Here is an 18,210-nt window from a genome sequence, read left to right as displayed (position 1 = left end):
CCCGTTTTCTCTTTACATATATGTGGTGTTGGCTAGCAATGGCACTGGTAGTGGTGCAGCTGACATTCAGTGTTACTTCATCAACCTTAACGATGCTTTATTTATTTGTTATTTCTTTATGCTATTGCAATAATAATAATTTGGTTATAACCTGGTCATTTTATTTACTTACTAATTTTGTTTCTTCTTCTTTTACTTGCATTTGAGTGGCCACAATAGCCATATAAGAATAGGTAACTGTCATACCTAAACAGGGAATGAGGGAGAGAGGATAAGCAATAACAGGTGTTAATCTAGTTTTTCCCCTTTGTGACTCCCTCCCCCCTACTGGGTTTTGTTTTTGAATTGATCTACTCATTTTATTTTATTAATCCTGTTATTTAGTCACTCCATCCTTCCAGTTTGCTACATTCCTGATGTAATACGTACGTTATCACGTGTGTTTATATTTCAAAGGCTATAATTTAGCCTCTTTTTTACTTACTCTTGTGTATTGTTTGATTCTGCGGAGAGCCGAAGATCACCAAGTGTGAACACAGAGTAGGTTCTCTGTTTGGTAAGTGCCGTCTCGTTCGGGGAGATGGCTATTGGGTTGTGGGACTTCTTTTTATGTTTTTTCCCCTTTTTTTTCTTTCTCTTTCTGTTGGTGACTTATGGTTCGAGAATTTTTGGTATCTGGCTAATCCTCCTTTCTATAGTTACTCATACCAATGGCAAATTATAACTTGATAGGCGGCTCTAGTGTCAGGCTGGTCAGCTGGAATGTGAGAGGGATGAACAACCCAATTAAGCGCACCCGAGTGTTCACTCATCTTAAGCAGTTAAAATCTGATATCTGCTACCTGCAGGAAACCCACTTGAAGGTAGCAGACCATATCCGATTGAAGAGAGGGTGGGTGGGGCAGGTGTTTCATTCTGGGTTTCAGGGCAGAGCTAGGGGTGCAGGTATTCTAATTAACCGGAATGTTCCCTTTACCCCAACTAAAGTAGTCTCTGATCCCCAAGGTCGTTTCATTATAGTTTCTGGCTCCCTTTACGAATCACAGGTGATTTTAGCCAATGTATATGCACCTAATTGGGACGATAGTAATTTTATTGCAAAGCTTTTTTTGTCTCTCCCAGATCTTAATAACCATCAGCTGATTATGGGTGGAGACTTTAACTGTGCCCTTGACCCCTCATTAGATCGTTCTTCTTCCAAGCCCTCACCCTGCACACAAACTGCAAATGCAATTAAATATTTTTTGGCCAAATACGGTATGTCAGATATATGGCGCTTTCTGAACCCCACTTCGAGACAATATTCTTTTTTTTCTCCGGTACACCACACCTACTCCAGAATCGATTACTTTTTTCTTAATAATAAATTACTTACTTGTGCCCGTTCTTGTTCATATAACAGCATTATGATCTCGGATCATGCCCCCTTGTCATTAGATATTGCTCTCCCTGGAATCCACCACACACGGAATAATTGGCGCTTAAACCCTGTTTTGCTGTCAGATAAGACTTTGACCCAGTTTATCTCTGATCAGATATCCTTTTTTTTGGAAACAAACTCCACCCCAGGTATCTCCCCTTCCACCTTATGGGAAACATTGAAGGCCTACCTACGTGGTCAGATAATTTCTTATACCTCTTATGCCAATAAACGGCGTACAACTAGGCTCTCGGAAATTACAGATAAAATCTTACAACTGGACCAAGATTATGCAGTGTCTCCATCCACTGAGATTTATAGAGAAAGGTTGGGCCTACAAGCTGAATTTGATTTGTTGTCATGCAACCAAGCTGAGCTTTTACTGTTCAAATCACAAAGTACTTTTTTTGAACACGGGGATAAGGCAGGCAAGACCCTCGCTCTGCAACTGAAACAATTAGCAGCTCAGAACTTTATTACCCAGATTCGCACCTCTACTGGCACTGTAACCTCAGACCAACAGAACATTAACAACGAGTTCAAAACTTTTTACTCCACATTGTATACATCTGAGCCTCCAGGTGACCCATGCATCATTGATAATTTCTTTGATAACCTTAATATCTCCTCCATTGATGCTAAACACAAAACGGAGTTAGATGAGCCCTTCACAATCAGTGAAATTACCCAGGCTATACAATCTATGCAGAGTGGGAAATCACCCGGCCCGGATGGGTTCCCAGTTTAATTTTTTAAATCTTTTTTGCCCCAGCTTACCCCAGTCTTAGCCTCAATGTTTGCAGATTCCTTTGAATCACAGTCTCTGCCACCATCTCTATGCCAGGCTTCCATTTCTTTATTATTAAAAAAGGATAAGGACCCTCTTAGCTGCAGCTCATACCGCCCTATCTCATTACTCAATGTTGACGTTAAAGTGCTTGCTAAGGTGCTTGCCCTGCGCCTAGAGTCTGTCTTACCCAACATAATAGCTTCTGATCAAACTGGTTTTATGAAAGGCCGACTGTCTTTTTTTAATCTCAGGCGCTTAATGAATATTCTCTATTCTCCAACTAAATCTGATGTCCCTGAGGTCCTAGTTTTACTTGACGCAGAGAAGGCATTTCACCGCGTGGAGTGGGACTATCTTTTTCGTACACTGTACAAATTTGGTTTTGGGAGTAATTTCATATCCTGGGTTAAGATTCTATACTCTACCCCAATGGCCTCTGTCAGGACTAATAAAGTCTCGTCTAAAATGTTTCCACTTCACCGCGGAACAAGACAAGGGTGCCCACTGAGCCCTCTCCTTTTTGCCCTGGCGATCGAACCTCTCACTATCTCCATTAGAAGTAACAAAAATGTGCAGGGGGTGATTAGAGATAAAGAACAAAAAATTTCACTTTATGCTGACGATGTGGTACTGTACCTGTCTAATCCAGTGTCCTCCCTTCCATATCTGCTGAGTACTTTGGCCCAATTTGGCATAATCTCAGGCTATAAACTAAATGTTCAAAAGAGTGAGCTATTCCTAATCAATTCTCCAGCTAATGCCCCATCTCTATCACATTTCCCATTCAGATTGGTAACCTCAAAATTTAAATATCTAGGTATAACAGTAACTCGCAAGCATACAGTCCTCTTTAAAGATAATTTTTCTCCAATGCTGGAGCGCCTTAAACAGGATTTTACCCGGTGGTCATCTCTTCCTCTTTCCCTAGCAGGCAGAGTTAATGTAATTAAAATGAACACTCTGCCAAAATTTCTGTATTTCTTTCAAGGCATCCCAATCTTTATCCCTAAATCTTTTTTCACAAGTTTAGATCAACTAATTTCATCTTTTATTTGGAACGGCAAGCCCCCTCGGATCAGAAAATGTTTTTTGCAGAGGCCTAGAGGCATAGGTGGGCTGGTTCTGCCAAATTTTCTTTTCTACTATTGGTCTGCTAATATTCACAGTATGCTGCATTGGAAACATTCGCAGCTAGACCCACTTATACCAGCATGGGTCGCTATGGAGGAGGCATCATGTGACACATCATCCCTATGGGCTCTGCTTTGCTCTCCTTTGCCATTGTCAATTGCCCAACATAGCCTCAACCCCATAGTGCGAAATTCACTCAAAATATGGGTATAATGGGTATAATGTAGGAAGCACTTTGGCCTTCAATGTATTTCCTCCCACTCCCCTATCAGAGGCAACCACTTACTTCTTCCTTCTTTACAGGATAGTGCCTTCGATATGTGGGGGGTGAGAGGCATCAGTACAATTAGGGACTTATATATAGATGGGATATTTGCCTCTTTTGACCAAATCTCACAGAAATTTAACCTTCCCAGAAATAATTTTTTTCGCTACCTCCAAATTCGTAGTTTTGTCCAACGTAAGTTTTCTCATTTCCCCCAGTTACCCCCTGACTCATTGGTAGATAGTATTCTTTCAAACAAGATTTATATTACGGGTGCGGTTTCAAAGATTCACTCCCACTTGTCTTCGGTATCCTACCCCTCTCTAACTGTAATCAGACAGCAGTGGGAGGCTGATTTAGATTATAATTTCTCAGATGAGGAATGGGAGCAGGTTCTTTCCCGTGTCAACTCCACTTCAATCTGTGCTCGCCTTGGCCTTATACAATTTAAACTTGTCCACCGACTTTACTGGTCAAAAACTAAACTGGCCAGGATAAAACCTGATCTTGATCCACTCTGTGACAGGTGTAAGCAAGCCCCAGGTTCTCTCATCCATCTATTCTGGTCCTGTCCTAAGTTAGCCCCTTTTTGGTCATCTATATTTGAGGCATTTACAGAAATCATTGGAACTAGCATCGACCCTGACCCTCTTATAGCCCTCTTCGGCCTACGTCCCAAGAACATCTCAATCTATAACTTACAGTCCAACTCTATGGCCTTTGCCTGCCTTATCGCCAGGAGACTCATCCTGCTCAATTGGAAACAGGTTCGCCCTCCCTCATATGTTCACTGGATGAGGGACGTGATGTATTTTCTCAAACTGGAGAAATTGAGATATACAATTGGAGGTCAGACAGATCGATTTTACCGTGCCTGGCATCCGTTTATGTCTTTCTTCAACAAAGAAAGGTTTGATTTAGATATGAGCTAAATATTTTTTGTTTTAGAAAGGATAGATATGTCAGAAGTTGAACAACGGATAACTCACCATAACTAGTCACCTTTTTCTTTCTTTTCTTTGTTTTTTCTTTTTTTTCTTTTCTATTAGAACTATTACTATTACTAGTTATTCCTATTATCTTGTTTTTTGTATATGCATCTTGTCCATGTTTATATATTTTTATTTACGTCTTTTTAATTCATGTTCTAATCTCTGTTGTCTTGATTTTTTTATTTTTTTATTCTCTGGGGTTGGGGGGAGGGGGTGTGTTAATTGTTAAGTGTTGGCATGTATATCTCCTGGTGCTTTCAATTTGTTACAACTTTTATATCTTATAGCACTGGATGAATCCTGTATTCTAAATGGAAAAACCAATAAACAATTGTTAAAAAATAAAAAAAAAGACAAATAAATGTCAGCTTTTGGTGAACAGACTGTAAAAAAAAAAAAAGACTTGTTGGTGGAGTCAATTTTGGTAGTGGTAAGCACAAACTTCAACCAATTTTGAGTCAAAATGTCCACAGCATCTCCATTCAATTGCAAACTCTTCCATTGCAAACAGTGCCTCAAGAGAGAATCTTGCGGGCGTCGCTGAGTATAGCTGTAGAATTTAATTCAAGTTAAACTTATGCTCTTATCGTTGTCAGTTGGTAAGCTGTCTTTCTCGTGTAGAAAGTCTTGGTTTTCATGTCAGTTGTGATAGTCAGCCATAAACATCTCAGTTGTAAGGATATGTCAGGACAATACACAAGGCCCTTATACCATGATGTGGGTGACTACTCGATTCTCGATTCTGTTTTGTTCAACAAGGGACATCCATGCAGGAAGATAAAGACAGTAACGGACACCATTTTATTTAATGCTCAGGGTGAAGAATGTCACACATATGATTATAATGTTCTTAACTGAGCTTTCTATTGCTGATATATCAACCACTACTAACAGTTTTTGTATTTGGCTTAATTAACAAACGTTGCTTGGTAAGCTTTTTTTAAACAGTTAAAAAGCAAACTTTTGATAACCTTTAGGCTACCTATTAGGCACTCGTTCAGCAGTGCGGGGGATTCTGATGAAGATAGACCTACAGTATTGCCTCCGAAGTTATCAAACCACAGCACTGGAATTTTATAGTAGCATTTTTAATACTGGATATTTTTTTGGATATGTGTAATTCTATTATTATTCCAAAAATTGATAATTCCCACTGGTGATCATGAGATCTGTTAATTCTATAAATAAATGTCAAAACCCATAAGATCTTCTGCTTTGCGCATGAGTGTGTGAATATGGTGGTGTTGGCCTACCATTACATTTGTTACCTGTTACATCCTAATCAAGTCCCGATGACCAAAAAATCTAGGTTTATGTAGCCTTAAAAAAATCCCCTTTGATGGATGTTTTAGGCTTTCATCTTAATGTTGTAGAACAATATCTTGGCTTTCATAATGTATGCCTTTATGCCAAATTCAAAGTAAATATAAAGTTAAGTTTTTCATAAAAAAACGAATAAACTGAGGATGCCCTAGCATCTTGAATGGTTAAAAAAAAAAAATTTTTTAATGTAATACAGCAAAAATAACCTTCCCCGGGTCCATTTGGAACCCATGTTGTGCATTCTAGGGTGAAGAGAATTATTGGCAAATCTCATTTTATGTTTTATTACATTTATCTGTTAGGTGGAGATTGCGAGTGCATATAACAAGGGCATATTTGTCAAACAATTATTATTTTTTGTTAACCAATTATTTAGCAAGTTAAGAAAAATATTGGTAAATCTAATTGTATTTGTGTACGGTTTATATTTATGTAATTATTTATCAGATCATTATAACCTCTTGATTTAGCCTAGCTCTAATTTGTTGTCCTGATTTTAAGTTTTTTGTTGTTCTTAGCTTTGTTAAGTCATGAAATCATTTGCTAAAAAATACCACTAGCCAATTAAACAGACTTAACTTTCAAAACAGCTGACATGGACGCCTACACCTTGCGCCTCCTGGTATTCTTGTCAGCCATTGCAGGTCATTGCTCATTTTAATTTGAAATGAAATGAAATTGATTTTAATTAACTGTATCTGGGTAGCCAAAACAATGCTGGAGTGACTTCAGGACAAGTCTCTGACTGTCCTTGAGTCACCAAGCTAAAGCCCAGACTTAAACCCCATATGTGGAGAGACCTGAAGATTGCAGTTCACAGATGCTTCCCATCCAATCTGATGGAACTTGAGAGGATCTGCCAGGAAGAATGGGACACACCTGCCCAAACCCAGGTGTGCAAAGCTTGTAGACTTACTCAAGAAGACTCAAAGCTGTAATTGCTGCCAAAGGGGCTTCTACAAAGTACTGAATTAAGGGTTTGAATACTTAAATCTATGACACAGTGTGAAAAAAGTGAATGGTTCTCAATACTTTCTGAAGCCAGTGTATAGACTTTTATTTCAATACATTTATTTTCATGCTTCAATGTGTTTTATTAAGTAAAAAAAAAAATTCTGAAAGCCATGGGTTATTAGAACCCCTGGTGTAATACTTTGAGCAAACAGCCCTGGCAAAGATGACAGCCATCAGTATTTTCCTATAATTTGTGATAAGGTTAGAGAACACATTTGGAGGGATTTTCGACAATTCCTCCACACAGAATTGTTGATGTCCCTGGGTTTGCACTTATTTACCCCTCTCTTCAGTTCAGACCACAGGTTTTTGATGGGATTTGAAGTGGTAACTGAAGTCTCCCATGATAATAGTCTCACCTCCCTTACAAGCTTGTTTTATATTTTTAAATAGCATTGTATTCACACTACTGTCTGAGGCTGGTGGTCGGTCACACACTCTAATGTAAAGATTCTCATCTTGTTCCCCAATAAGCTTAATCAATTAACCTCACTAGGCATGTGTTGGTCAATTTCTGGAATATCTTGCACATTAGCATTTTCTCTGACAGCCATACCAGCCATACCCCCACCCCTCTTACTGGATCTGTCCTTCCTAATAAGTTTATACCCCTCAATATTATATTCCTCTCTATCTTCATCACCAAGCCATGTCTCTGTAATCCCAACAATGTCATAGCCCCCACTAATAATAACAGCCTCAAGACACCATTACTAGCACTAAAATTTCATTAGCACCATAGACACAGTCTTAACGTGCAATAGATCTGTTAATTAACATGTTAGATCACATTGAATTTAATTGCTTATGATTAACTTAAACATTAAACATATCATTAAACATTTTGCGGGCTTCCTGATACGAGACATTGCACTGACAGAACGGAGATGAGACAGGCATTAGACATTTTCATAAACAGCATTAACCCTAAATGTGCAAAATGGAGATATGTACAGTATGTATAATTATATGTCAGTTCTCCTACTTCACTCAGAATGAACCTCATATCGACAATAAAAGGCCATTCACTCAAAACGTATTTGTGTGGAGGCCTTTGCCAGAAGTGACGTTTTTGCATTCCTTTTCACAGAAATTCCAACTTTTAAGGCAACATTTTATGGCCTTGCATGTTAGGCTAGTTGTAAGCTAGTGAAGTTTGTTTGAAGTACAGTAGAAACATTCAAGGCTACAGCAGTTGTCAAAGACCTGTGTAGATACACCTTAATGGAGAGCAGAGTTAACTGTTAATATCTGATTAATTTCCTTTGTTTTTACACCAGGGTGTAACCTTCACTGGAAATTATTACCATATGAAATTCAAAACATCATCCTCAAACAAGTATAAGATTGTATGGGAGTGTATGAAATAATTAATTATATTTTCTGTAACACTGCACTACATATTGACATATTTTACATTGATTTTAAGTTTGGAGACACCTTGCTCTTTTCTGGCTTTTTTTATTCATGTTTTTTTTCCACTGTTTGTAATCAAAAAATTAACATGTGCAGATTCTCAGTTTTTATTAAACCATGTTTTTATACATTTTGGTTTCGCCACGGAGTAGTAGTGTTGTAATTTTAATGTTTGAGACAAATGAACACAATGTCAAATAAAATAGTCATGTTTTGTATTTGGTTGCATATCCATTGCACACCATGACTTCCTGATGTCTTTGACCTATCAACTTCTCTGATAGGTCTGGATATCTTATTTTCAGTTTGTCCGACAGGTGATACTATAACTAATTTGAATGGGTCTCTATGGAAATTTGAGGGGTGGGACTAGATTCAACTGTAAATTATGCTGATACAGTATGGAACACCTTTCTTGGCTAAATTTCTTTAAGTCATCAAGGTTCCGAGGTATCAAACCAGCCTCAAACAACCGTGCTGCTACTAGATATACAATAGATACTTCAAGGGGTGTTTCTCCTGAATAATTCTTCTACTGAGTTCAACAGCTAAGTACAGAGAATCTACAGCATCTCTAGCAGCAGCACAATGGTTTGAGGCTCATCTGACACCTTGGACCCTTGATGACATAAAGCCATTTTCCTACCCCCCAGTTGTCACATTTCATGCTTGTCATGTCATGTTTAGTTATTGTCTTAGTTATTTTATCATGTGACGTATTATGTTAGTCTAGTCTCCCCACGTTTTTATGTTTTATTTCTTGTTACGTTTCATTTTCATGTCCTGTTACATTTCATGTTTAGTTCTTGTTACAATGTATTTTCTAGTCTTGTCATGTCATGTACATCATTTATTCATGTCACAGTTATGTCACGATTTATGTTTGATTCATGTTATGTTGTTTTCCTGTTCATTGTTTAGCATACACTTTTTTGTGTCTTTCCGCAAACCTTGCATTCATGCTTTCTCTCTCTCCCTTTCTGTCGCTCATGCTTCCCTATTTGTTTCATTTTCCAGTGTCTTTTTACTAATCTACTAATGTTAGATTAGGATTAGGTAATACTAACATTCTAACCATGTGTTCATGTTTACCTTACATTTCTTAACCCTTGTTCAGGATAGGTTTATTACTAATGATTACTAGTTATCTTCTTAACTTGTCAATCCTCCACACCTGATTTCCATTTGCATGCTGCTCTCAAGCTAATTGTCTGCACCTGTCTACACCTGCATATAAACTCAGTGTTCATGGCATGCCTTTGTAAAATTGTTGGCTCCTGTTTGTCAGTGCACTTTTGAGCGGTTTTCCAAGCCATTGTCTACCTGTTATAATCCCAGCCTGTTTATCGACCATAGTTATTGACTTCAGTTTTGTCCTTCTCTGTAACACCACTCCATATATCTGACCACTCCTTCATTTCTTTTTCTCTTCCACTCTCCTCTAACACCCATCCATCTCTCCCACCATCCACTGTCACCTGTCAGCGTAATCTACGCCACCTGTCTATCCCCACCCTCTTCTCTGCAATCCTCTCCTCCCTACCATCTGCAGAGTCTTTCTCTCGACTGTCTCCCAACGATGCTGCTACAACCCTCATGTCCTCCCTCTCATCTTCCTTTGACTCTCTGTGTCCCCTCACCACCAAATTAGCCCAGGCCTCTCCCCCCAGTCCTTGGTTTTCTGAAGCTTTATGAGCTGTCCAAACCAAACTGCGGGCAGTGGAGAGAAAATGGGAAAGATCCTGTCCCCCCAGTGATATAGCTTCCTTCCATGCCCTCCTATCATCTTTCCATTCCTCTGTTTCTCTAGCTAAATCTTCCTTCTTTCACTCTAAAATTCACACGGCCGCCTCTAATCCCCACAAACTGTTTTCAACCTTCTCCTCTCTTCTCCTGGCTCCACATGTATCCTCCACTGACAGAACCTGCAGATTCTTCCTCTACAATATTTGCCGTATCCGTCATCTCCTGACGGAGAAAGCCACCCAGCTCCTAGTCCAGGCACTCATCATTTCCCGCCTGGATTACTGCAACTCTCTCCTAGCCAATCTCCCAGTTTGTGCTATCAAGCCCCTCCAGCTGGTCCAGAATGCTGCAGCCTGCCTGATCACCAGTCAGCCCAGGTCGGCTCATGTCACCCCACTCCTCATTGGCCTCCACTGGCTTCCGGTTGCCGAACGCATCCGCTTCAAGGCCCTAATGTTGGCATTTCAGGCTGCTAAGGGGACTGCCCCACCTTACATACAATCCTTAATCACTCCCTACTCCCCAGCTAGACCACTCCGGTCTGCCTTATGGTTCCCTCACTACGAGCACCTGGCGGTCGAGCTGCACATTCGCGTCTGTTTTCCATTCTGGTTCCTCAGAGGTGGAATGACCACCACCATGACCGATATCCCTCTTGTCTAACCCCACCCCCAAAAAAAAAACGATGACTATTTTTTGTTTGGAACAGCACTTCATGTGTATTTTACGAGTTATGGATGTGATGCTTTAACTTGTGGAAGAACCTATGCACTTGTAATTCGCTTTGGATTAAAAGCGTCTGCCAAATGACTAAAATGTAAATGCTAAATGTTCTAAGTAGACTAAATTGGCCCATTTTTAAGTATATTTAATATCCTTTAAAGAACACAAAGTTTACTTTAAGTATACTTTTGAATACTTATCGTATTGGGTAGTTTAATTTCATTATTAAGTCAAACTTACTGAACTACTTACAAGTACACTTTTGAATACTTCAAAGTATCTGGGTAGTCGACTTTCATTATTAAGTATACTTACTGAATGACTTGCAAGTATACTTTAAAATACTTCAAATTTTCTGTGTAGTATGCTTTCTATGTATTAAGTAAACTTACTGAAATACTTACAAATATACACTGCTCAAAAAAATTAAGGGAACACTTAATCATCACAGTTCAACACCAAGTCAGTTCAACTTCAGGGATAGCAATCTGGGGTGCGTTTCCCGAAGCCTTCTTAACGCTACGTCGTTCGTAACTTGTACCTTAAGCTCTACCTTAACTTTTCAGCATGTTTACGGAAACATGCTTAGCTAAGTATACCTTCTGTACGTCGTACTTTCGTAAGGTTGGTCTGGACCTCTCTTAGCTATACCTTAGCGAAGTTGTCAGCTCACTCCGCTAATGGCCACCACTGTTACGCTGCAAGCCTCTGAATTCAGCTGTTGCTCTTAGTTACATCTCAATCTGTTAAGCAATATGCACGCTAATAATGCTAAAGTTGTAGTTGGCTAATAATATAACTAAAATACCACATTAATGGCACTGTTTTCATGCAAATAATAAAATTGTAAATTACGAAGGATTCATGTTGCACTTTATTGAACATGTTGCCTAATAAATAAATAAATAAATAAAAATATATATATGTATATAAATGTTGTTTTCGTGTTGGTGCATTTTGCTTGTTGGTGCGCTTTTATTGAAAACGTCAGCTAATTAGAGAAAATAGTGAATTACACCAGTAATGTGCTGGTGCTTCCACCAAATCAACCCTGATTGCAAGGTCATTTAAGGCACTATGACAAAGATATTAAAATAATGTCAATAAAGCATGACATGCAAATGAAGGCGTATTGCTAGATGGCGTAGCCACAAACCGTATCACTAACCGTATATATATAATTTGGGGAAAATTATATATATATACACGGTTGGATAAATGAGTTTGTAAGTTTTTAATTCTATTAATACGTTCCCACAGGTCGTGATAAATGCAATATTTTAAAGTATTCCTGCAGTGTTTTATTCATAAATAACACTACTTTCTCTCATAACCCAATCAAACAGTTGCTGCATGGAGTGCATAATCGATCTTAAAGCGAGTTGATGGGCCTAGTAACGTGACACGTAGAAGCTATCCCTTAAGCAACCACCTAGAAAAGTAAACTTTAGTAAGGTATACCTTAGAGAGTATCAGGAAACGCACCCCTGTCCATTTAGGAAGCACAAGTGATTGTGAATCAATTTCACCTGCTTTGGTGCAAATTAAAGTGACAACAGGTGCAATGGAGACTGACTGATTCTCTAGTTTTGTGTTCTGCTAGTGTCCTTGTCACTACTGGTAGCATGAGGCGGTACCTGCAGCCCAATCTGGTTGCACAGGTAGTCCAGTTCCTCCAGGATGGCACATCCATTCGTGCGGTCGCAAGAAGGTTAGCTGTGTCTCCCAGCACAGTCTCAGATACCAGGAGACCAGGAGACCGGCCGTTACACAAGGAGAGCTGGACAGGGCCATAGAAGGGCATCAACCCAGCAGCAGGACCGGTATCTGCTCCTTTGTGCGAGAAGGAATAGGAGGAGCACTGCCAGAGCCCTACAAAATGACCTCCGGCAGGCTACTGGTGTGCAAACTGTCAGAAACAGACTCCATGAGGGTGGCATGAGGGCCCAACGTCCTCTAGTGGGACCTGTGTTCACAGCCCAGCACCGTGCAGCTCGATTGGCATTTGCGAGAGACCACCAGACTTGGTAGGTCCACCATTGGCACCCTGTTCTCTTCACAGATCAGATAAGAGCAGGTTCACACTGAGCACATGTGACAGGCGTGAAAGAGTCTGGAGACACCGTGGTGAACGTTATGCTGCCTGCAACATCATCCAGCATGACCGGGTCAGTGATGGTCTGGGGGGGCATATGCTTGGAGGATCGCACAGACCTCCATGTCACAGCTGTAAAACCCCACGCTAACCCAACGACGGAATTTAGCGAGGGCTGAAGGTATCAGCGTGCTCGTCCTTCTGGTGTTGCTGAAAGAATACTAATAGGGTTAAAAATTAGTGGCCCCTATGCGGCGATTCTAGATCAGCCAATAAATAAACCACGATACAAAGGCAGTAGTACCACTCTGCCTTCCGCTCTTTACTGGTCCGGGCTGACCGAGAATCTCCACAATAGGGCCAATAGATTCACCTTCGTTTATCTGACTCCATTTTAGAATAATAATTTAGATTAGTTATCCACATTAGGTAGATTTCTTATTGATAATTTTGACTTGATCGCTATAGGAATCCGGTACTGAGATTTACTCTCCGAACAGTCCTCTGCTGGTACCACCGCATGTCACATCGCGCGTTATGTGCACGTCTCACGAACTGACTAGATATCTATAGTCATCACAGAGGTCGCAGGAATAGCTACTCTTGGGTATATCTGTTTACAGCCTAGGGACCCAAGCAGACCAACCTAGCTACGGCTGTGCTTGACATGAATGAACTACCATGCGGAGGCGAGGGATTTACCATCATAGGTCTACGGGTGCTATATGCCGTGATGCATTAAATAAAATATTCATCCTCCCTAGACCAGTTCGAGGGGGTAAACCAAGCATTCCCGGTATAACATTGAGTGTCAGGAAGCGAAACCACACAGATCAAGTTTTAACAGTTTATTTTACCAGGCAGGTTACATACGTAATTACACACTAGTTCCAAATCAAAAAACATTACAACGGAAACCAAATTACGGAGTCTTAAAAGTCATACCTGGTAATAAAAGCTACATACGGGAGTCTGGCTACAGACACCCTGTACATAGAAATTACGTGCACTGTGTGCACGGGAGGCTGATTGCATTCTCCCAGATTGCTTAGTTTACTGTCCTTAAATCCAAAATCTGGCCTTTGATGTTAACCCTAAAAATGGGTCACCCATCTGGAATTTGGAGCCACGCCTCCCCAGGAAACGCAGGGGGGTTGAGGCACATGGCTTTCACTGGGGCAGAGCTCCACACAGTTTCTCCCTGGTTCCTGGTTGTGCTGTTGCAGAAATGAAACCATTGCACCAGTCGCACTGAAACAATCAGAATAATACCAAACATGAATATTATCTAAGCTGACTTTGTCATGACACATCCAATGCTGTACACATCATTTAGTGACTGAGTAAAGAGGGAGAGAGCAATAAAGGGGGGTTCAAGAGAATGTCAGGGCCTTGCAGGAAGTATTTCCTCACAACCTCTCTGTGCCGTAAAGAATGTTGCCCCGTCATAACGAGTTTTACGGCTGGAGGCCTGAGTCTTCCCCCACCGGCTCCTGCCTGTATGGGTGCGGAGATAGTGGTGGTTAATGGTGCATGCTCCTGGGGTTAAATTACTTTACAGCCACATTTTGCCACAATACCAGAGGAAGCCAGCAAGCTGACCAGCGCTCTGAGTGACAATGCCAGATGTTAATCATTTCCGCCTTACACAGCCAAAGGTACCCTGACTGCTGTTAGGTACCGGGATGAAATCCTCAGACCGATTGTCAGACCTCATGTGGCTGGGCATGGGTTCCTCCTGGTTCCTGCCCGGCCTCATGTGGTCAGAGTGTGTAGGCAGTTCCTGGATGAGGAAGGCATTGATGCCTTTGACTGGCCCTCACGTTCCCCTGACCTAAATCCAATTGAGCACCTATGGGACGTTATGTATCGGTGCATCCCACGCCACCAAGTACCGCCACAGACCACAGTCCAGGAGCTCACTGATGCCCTGATCCAGGTCTGGGAGGAGATGCCCCAGGACACCATCCGCTCACTCATCAGGAGCATGCCCAGATGTTGGCAGGAGTGCGTACAGGCACGAGGGGGCCTACAGTCACATTATGAGTTCACACAAGTTGGATCAGCCTGTGATTTCAATTTTTTACTTTGATTTTCTGTGTGATGGTTTGGAAACAAGCTGCAAATCCAGATTGAAGATTTTCAACTTGAATAAATCCTTCATCAAGATCTGATGTGTCCCTTAAGTGTTCCCCTAATTTTTTTGAGCAGTGTACATAGTCCCTCCAAAAGGAGGACCAAAAGTAATTGGCTTCTCAGCTGTTTCTGATTAGTCAAGTGTATTCAATCTCGTCCTTAGTTCAGGTATGTGACAGCTTTCAGAATCTAGCCCTGATTCTAAGCTTTTGACTGCCATTAGAGTCTGTTATTGGTGGTTGCCAACATGAGGACCATTGCCCGGTTGCACCTAAAGTGTTTCTCTTAACTCTTAAGGGTTGATTTCTTCTTTGCTAAGGGAATTACATAAGGGTGTTGCATATAAACCCTTAGATGTTTTTCTTTGGTAAGGGAAACAGTTAAGTGCTTTGCTGCAATGGTTGACGTTTTACTGTGGCAAAATTTGACCGTAACCATGGATGCGTCATCTCATCGGTTACGATCATTGACTGTAGACTATACAATAAAATAGGGTTTTAACCACTAACCTGCAGTAGCCTAGCTATATTTTATTTTGCAAAAATTGGAAATATGGGAAACCAAAAAAGGAAACCAAATTGGACGGATGAGGGGGAAGTGTATACTGTTGGAAGAATATGTGAAAATAAAAACCATTTTAAAAAGCGAACTCAATCTGACTGTGACAGCGACCAAAAACAGAAAATGTGGGAGGAAATAACAGATTAGATTAACGCTAGAAATACAGCCGTGAAGACAATTCAGGAGGCCGTTAAAAAATACAAGAATATGCACATCTACGAAAAAAGAATTGAGCAATTAGCTATAGGAGGGAATCCAGCAAAACCAGTGAGAACTAAAGTAGCCTAATAGCTAGCTAGTTAGCTACTCATAGATAACTATAGCGAGCCATCTTCGATCAAGTAACGTTAAAATTAAATTTTGTATTAATGTTTGAAGCCCAAATGATCAGCTACAATTCTATGGCGCAGTTGAAGCCAAACTAATGCAAGTTACATTGTTTGATTTATCAGAGTCCACAAAAATGGTCAAATACATTCTTGGGAAGGACTCATCGGTTCTGGCTGGTATCCCAGGCGATTTAGAGAGTGGACTCAGTAGCGGACACCTGAGTCAATGGAGTAGCTGGAAAAAAAACCAAAATGAAAAAACTGTCAGAGACATAGGTCAAACAATATGCTTGCTGACACAAACTGTTTGGAACATTATTAAGTGAAATAGAGCACTGTCCAATGAGTCTGGAAGCATTGGATTTTACTCTAATGTAAATGGAAAACAGATTGTGTGAATTGTTTGATTACATTCCTCTCTCTACACCTGAGGGGTATACTGCAAAGGAAACTTAACATACCCAGGGTTGGGGTTAGGGTTAGTCAAGACTAAGTGAAGACAAGGTTTATTAACCAAGGTCTGAGTACACTATCATAAGTTTATTTCTGATGCGGGAACTACATATCCTAAAAGATCCTAAAACTTAAACTCAATAGCCTAAATGCAGCAATAACTGCTGGTTGGATGCACATATTGTTTAGTACTCTATATCCTCAATCCTTTGTGTTAGAATTGGGCAGACTCTGTCAAGTGTAATTGCAGGGTGAAACTGGTTCCTGTTTTGGATTGGAGCCAGTGCTTGACGGTAAGCAGTAACGCACCTATTACCGGGACTTTTTCTTGTGTACCAGCACTTATTCTAAACTCCTGTCTAGCCATATTAGGGTATAGCCTCCCGCGTCTACAGGCTAATGGTTCTTTCCAAGTTGAGTAGTGTCTCCTTTGAAAGAAGGCACTGCACTTTATTTGCTCTGAGAATGTCCAGTGCGGGCTCCGAGTGCTACCATGTAGGGTGTAGTGCTCTGTATTTCCAAATGACAATGCTCTGAATTTCTGAACAACTGGAGTGCGCTGTAGTGTTCTTTTTTTCTTTTTTTTCTTTTATTTTCTTTTTTTTTTCCAGATTTCCCTTTTTGGTAGCCAATTGTACCTCGTCTGATTCAATTGGAGGTAGTACCGCCCGTACCCCGTCCCTCGGAGGCCCGATTGAGAGCGACACGCCTTCTTCAAACGGCCTCGTCTCGTGCCCGTTGCCGTGATTCCGAGGCGCCCGAGGTGCTTATTGTGCGGCGATCTAATAACCCTGCCAAGTCCCTCCCTCTGGAGCAGTGAGCCAATTATTGCTGCCCCACGTGAGCCGGCCAAACTTGGGCGCTCTAGTGTTCTGAAAGGTAAGAAACAAACACATGCAGAAATAGAGCACTGCATTGCAATCCTATAATTTTGTGGTTGTTGTGATTTGAATCGGCAGTAACGGCAAACTAGAAATACAGTAAGTAGCTCAAACAGATATCTAGCTTAAATATACTGACTCTTCACATGTTGAGATTGAATGATTTGCAGTAGGTTTACTTCTTTATCTATATTGATGCAGTGTTCAAATGAACATTCAGTGAGTGTGTTATTATGAGTTGTAGCACATAAATTAGTTTGTTAACCAGCAAGCTAAATATCCAGCTTTCTTGCTAGTTGACTAGGCTACTCTGTTTACAGTTTGGGAAAAATGAAACTTTGATATTGTACATTCAGAGTACTTTCAGGGTGTCTGTCACTTTGTCATCTATGAAGAACTGCCCAGCATTTCTGTTTTGCTGTGTTAGGATGTGAAAGCTTTGAAGCTCAACAACTGAACTACTCACAATGTTGATAGATAGAACTTGAGATGGTAGTCAGTATTCATTAGCCTGCATTTTAAAGTGTTGGCTAAATCTGTGCGGGAGCGGGGTCGGAGGACCAAACGCTGGGGAGTTGGGTTCTAAAAGTTACCCACAAGATGTGAGATGACCACTAATATTTTCTATAACTCTACATTACAACATCATGTAAAGAATAAAAATGCTTGGCTACTTTGTAGCTTCAAAGATAATGTCACAACCTGTCCCACCCAGTTCAAACTGACCCTGGTGGCATCAGAATTTCTTAAAGCCCCCTCTTTGTGAATTTGTTATTGGCGTGAATTTCAGGGTTATGATGTGTGTGATACACATTATTAATGGTTAACTAACACATACAGATACAATGCCATGCAAAATAGTGGACATGAATACAGACACACATGGCTGAGTAAGCAATGACACACCACTTCATTTTTGGCAGTTTTCTCTCAGC

Source organism: Conger conger, chromosome 1, assembly GCF_963514075.1.
Source record: "Conger conger chromosome 1, fConCon1.1, whole genome shotgun sequence".
In the NCBI taxonomy this organism is placed as follows: domain Eukaryota; kingdom Metazoa; phylum Chordata; class Actinopteri; order Anguilliformes; family Congridae; genus Conger; species Conger conger.
This window is presented reverse-complemented; position numbering follows the sequence as displayed.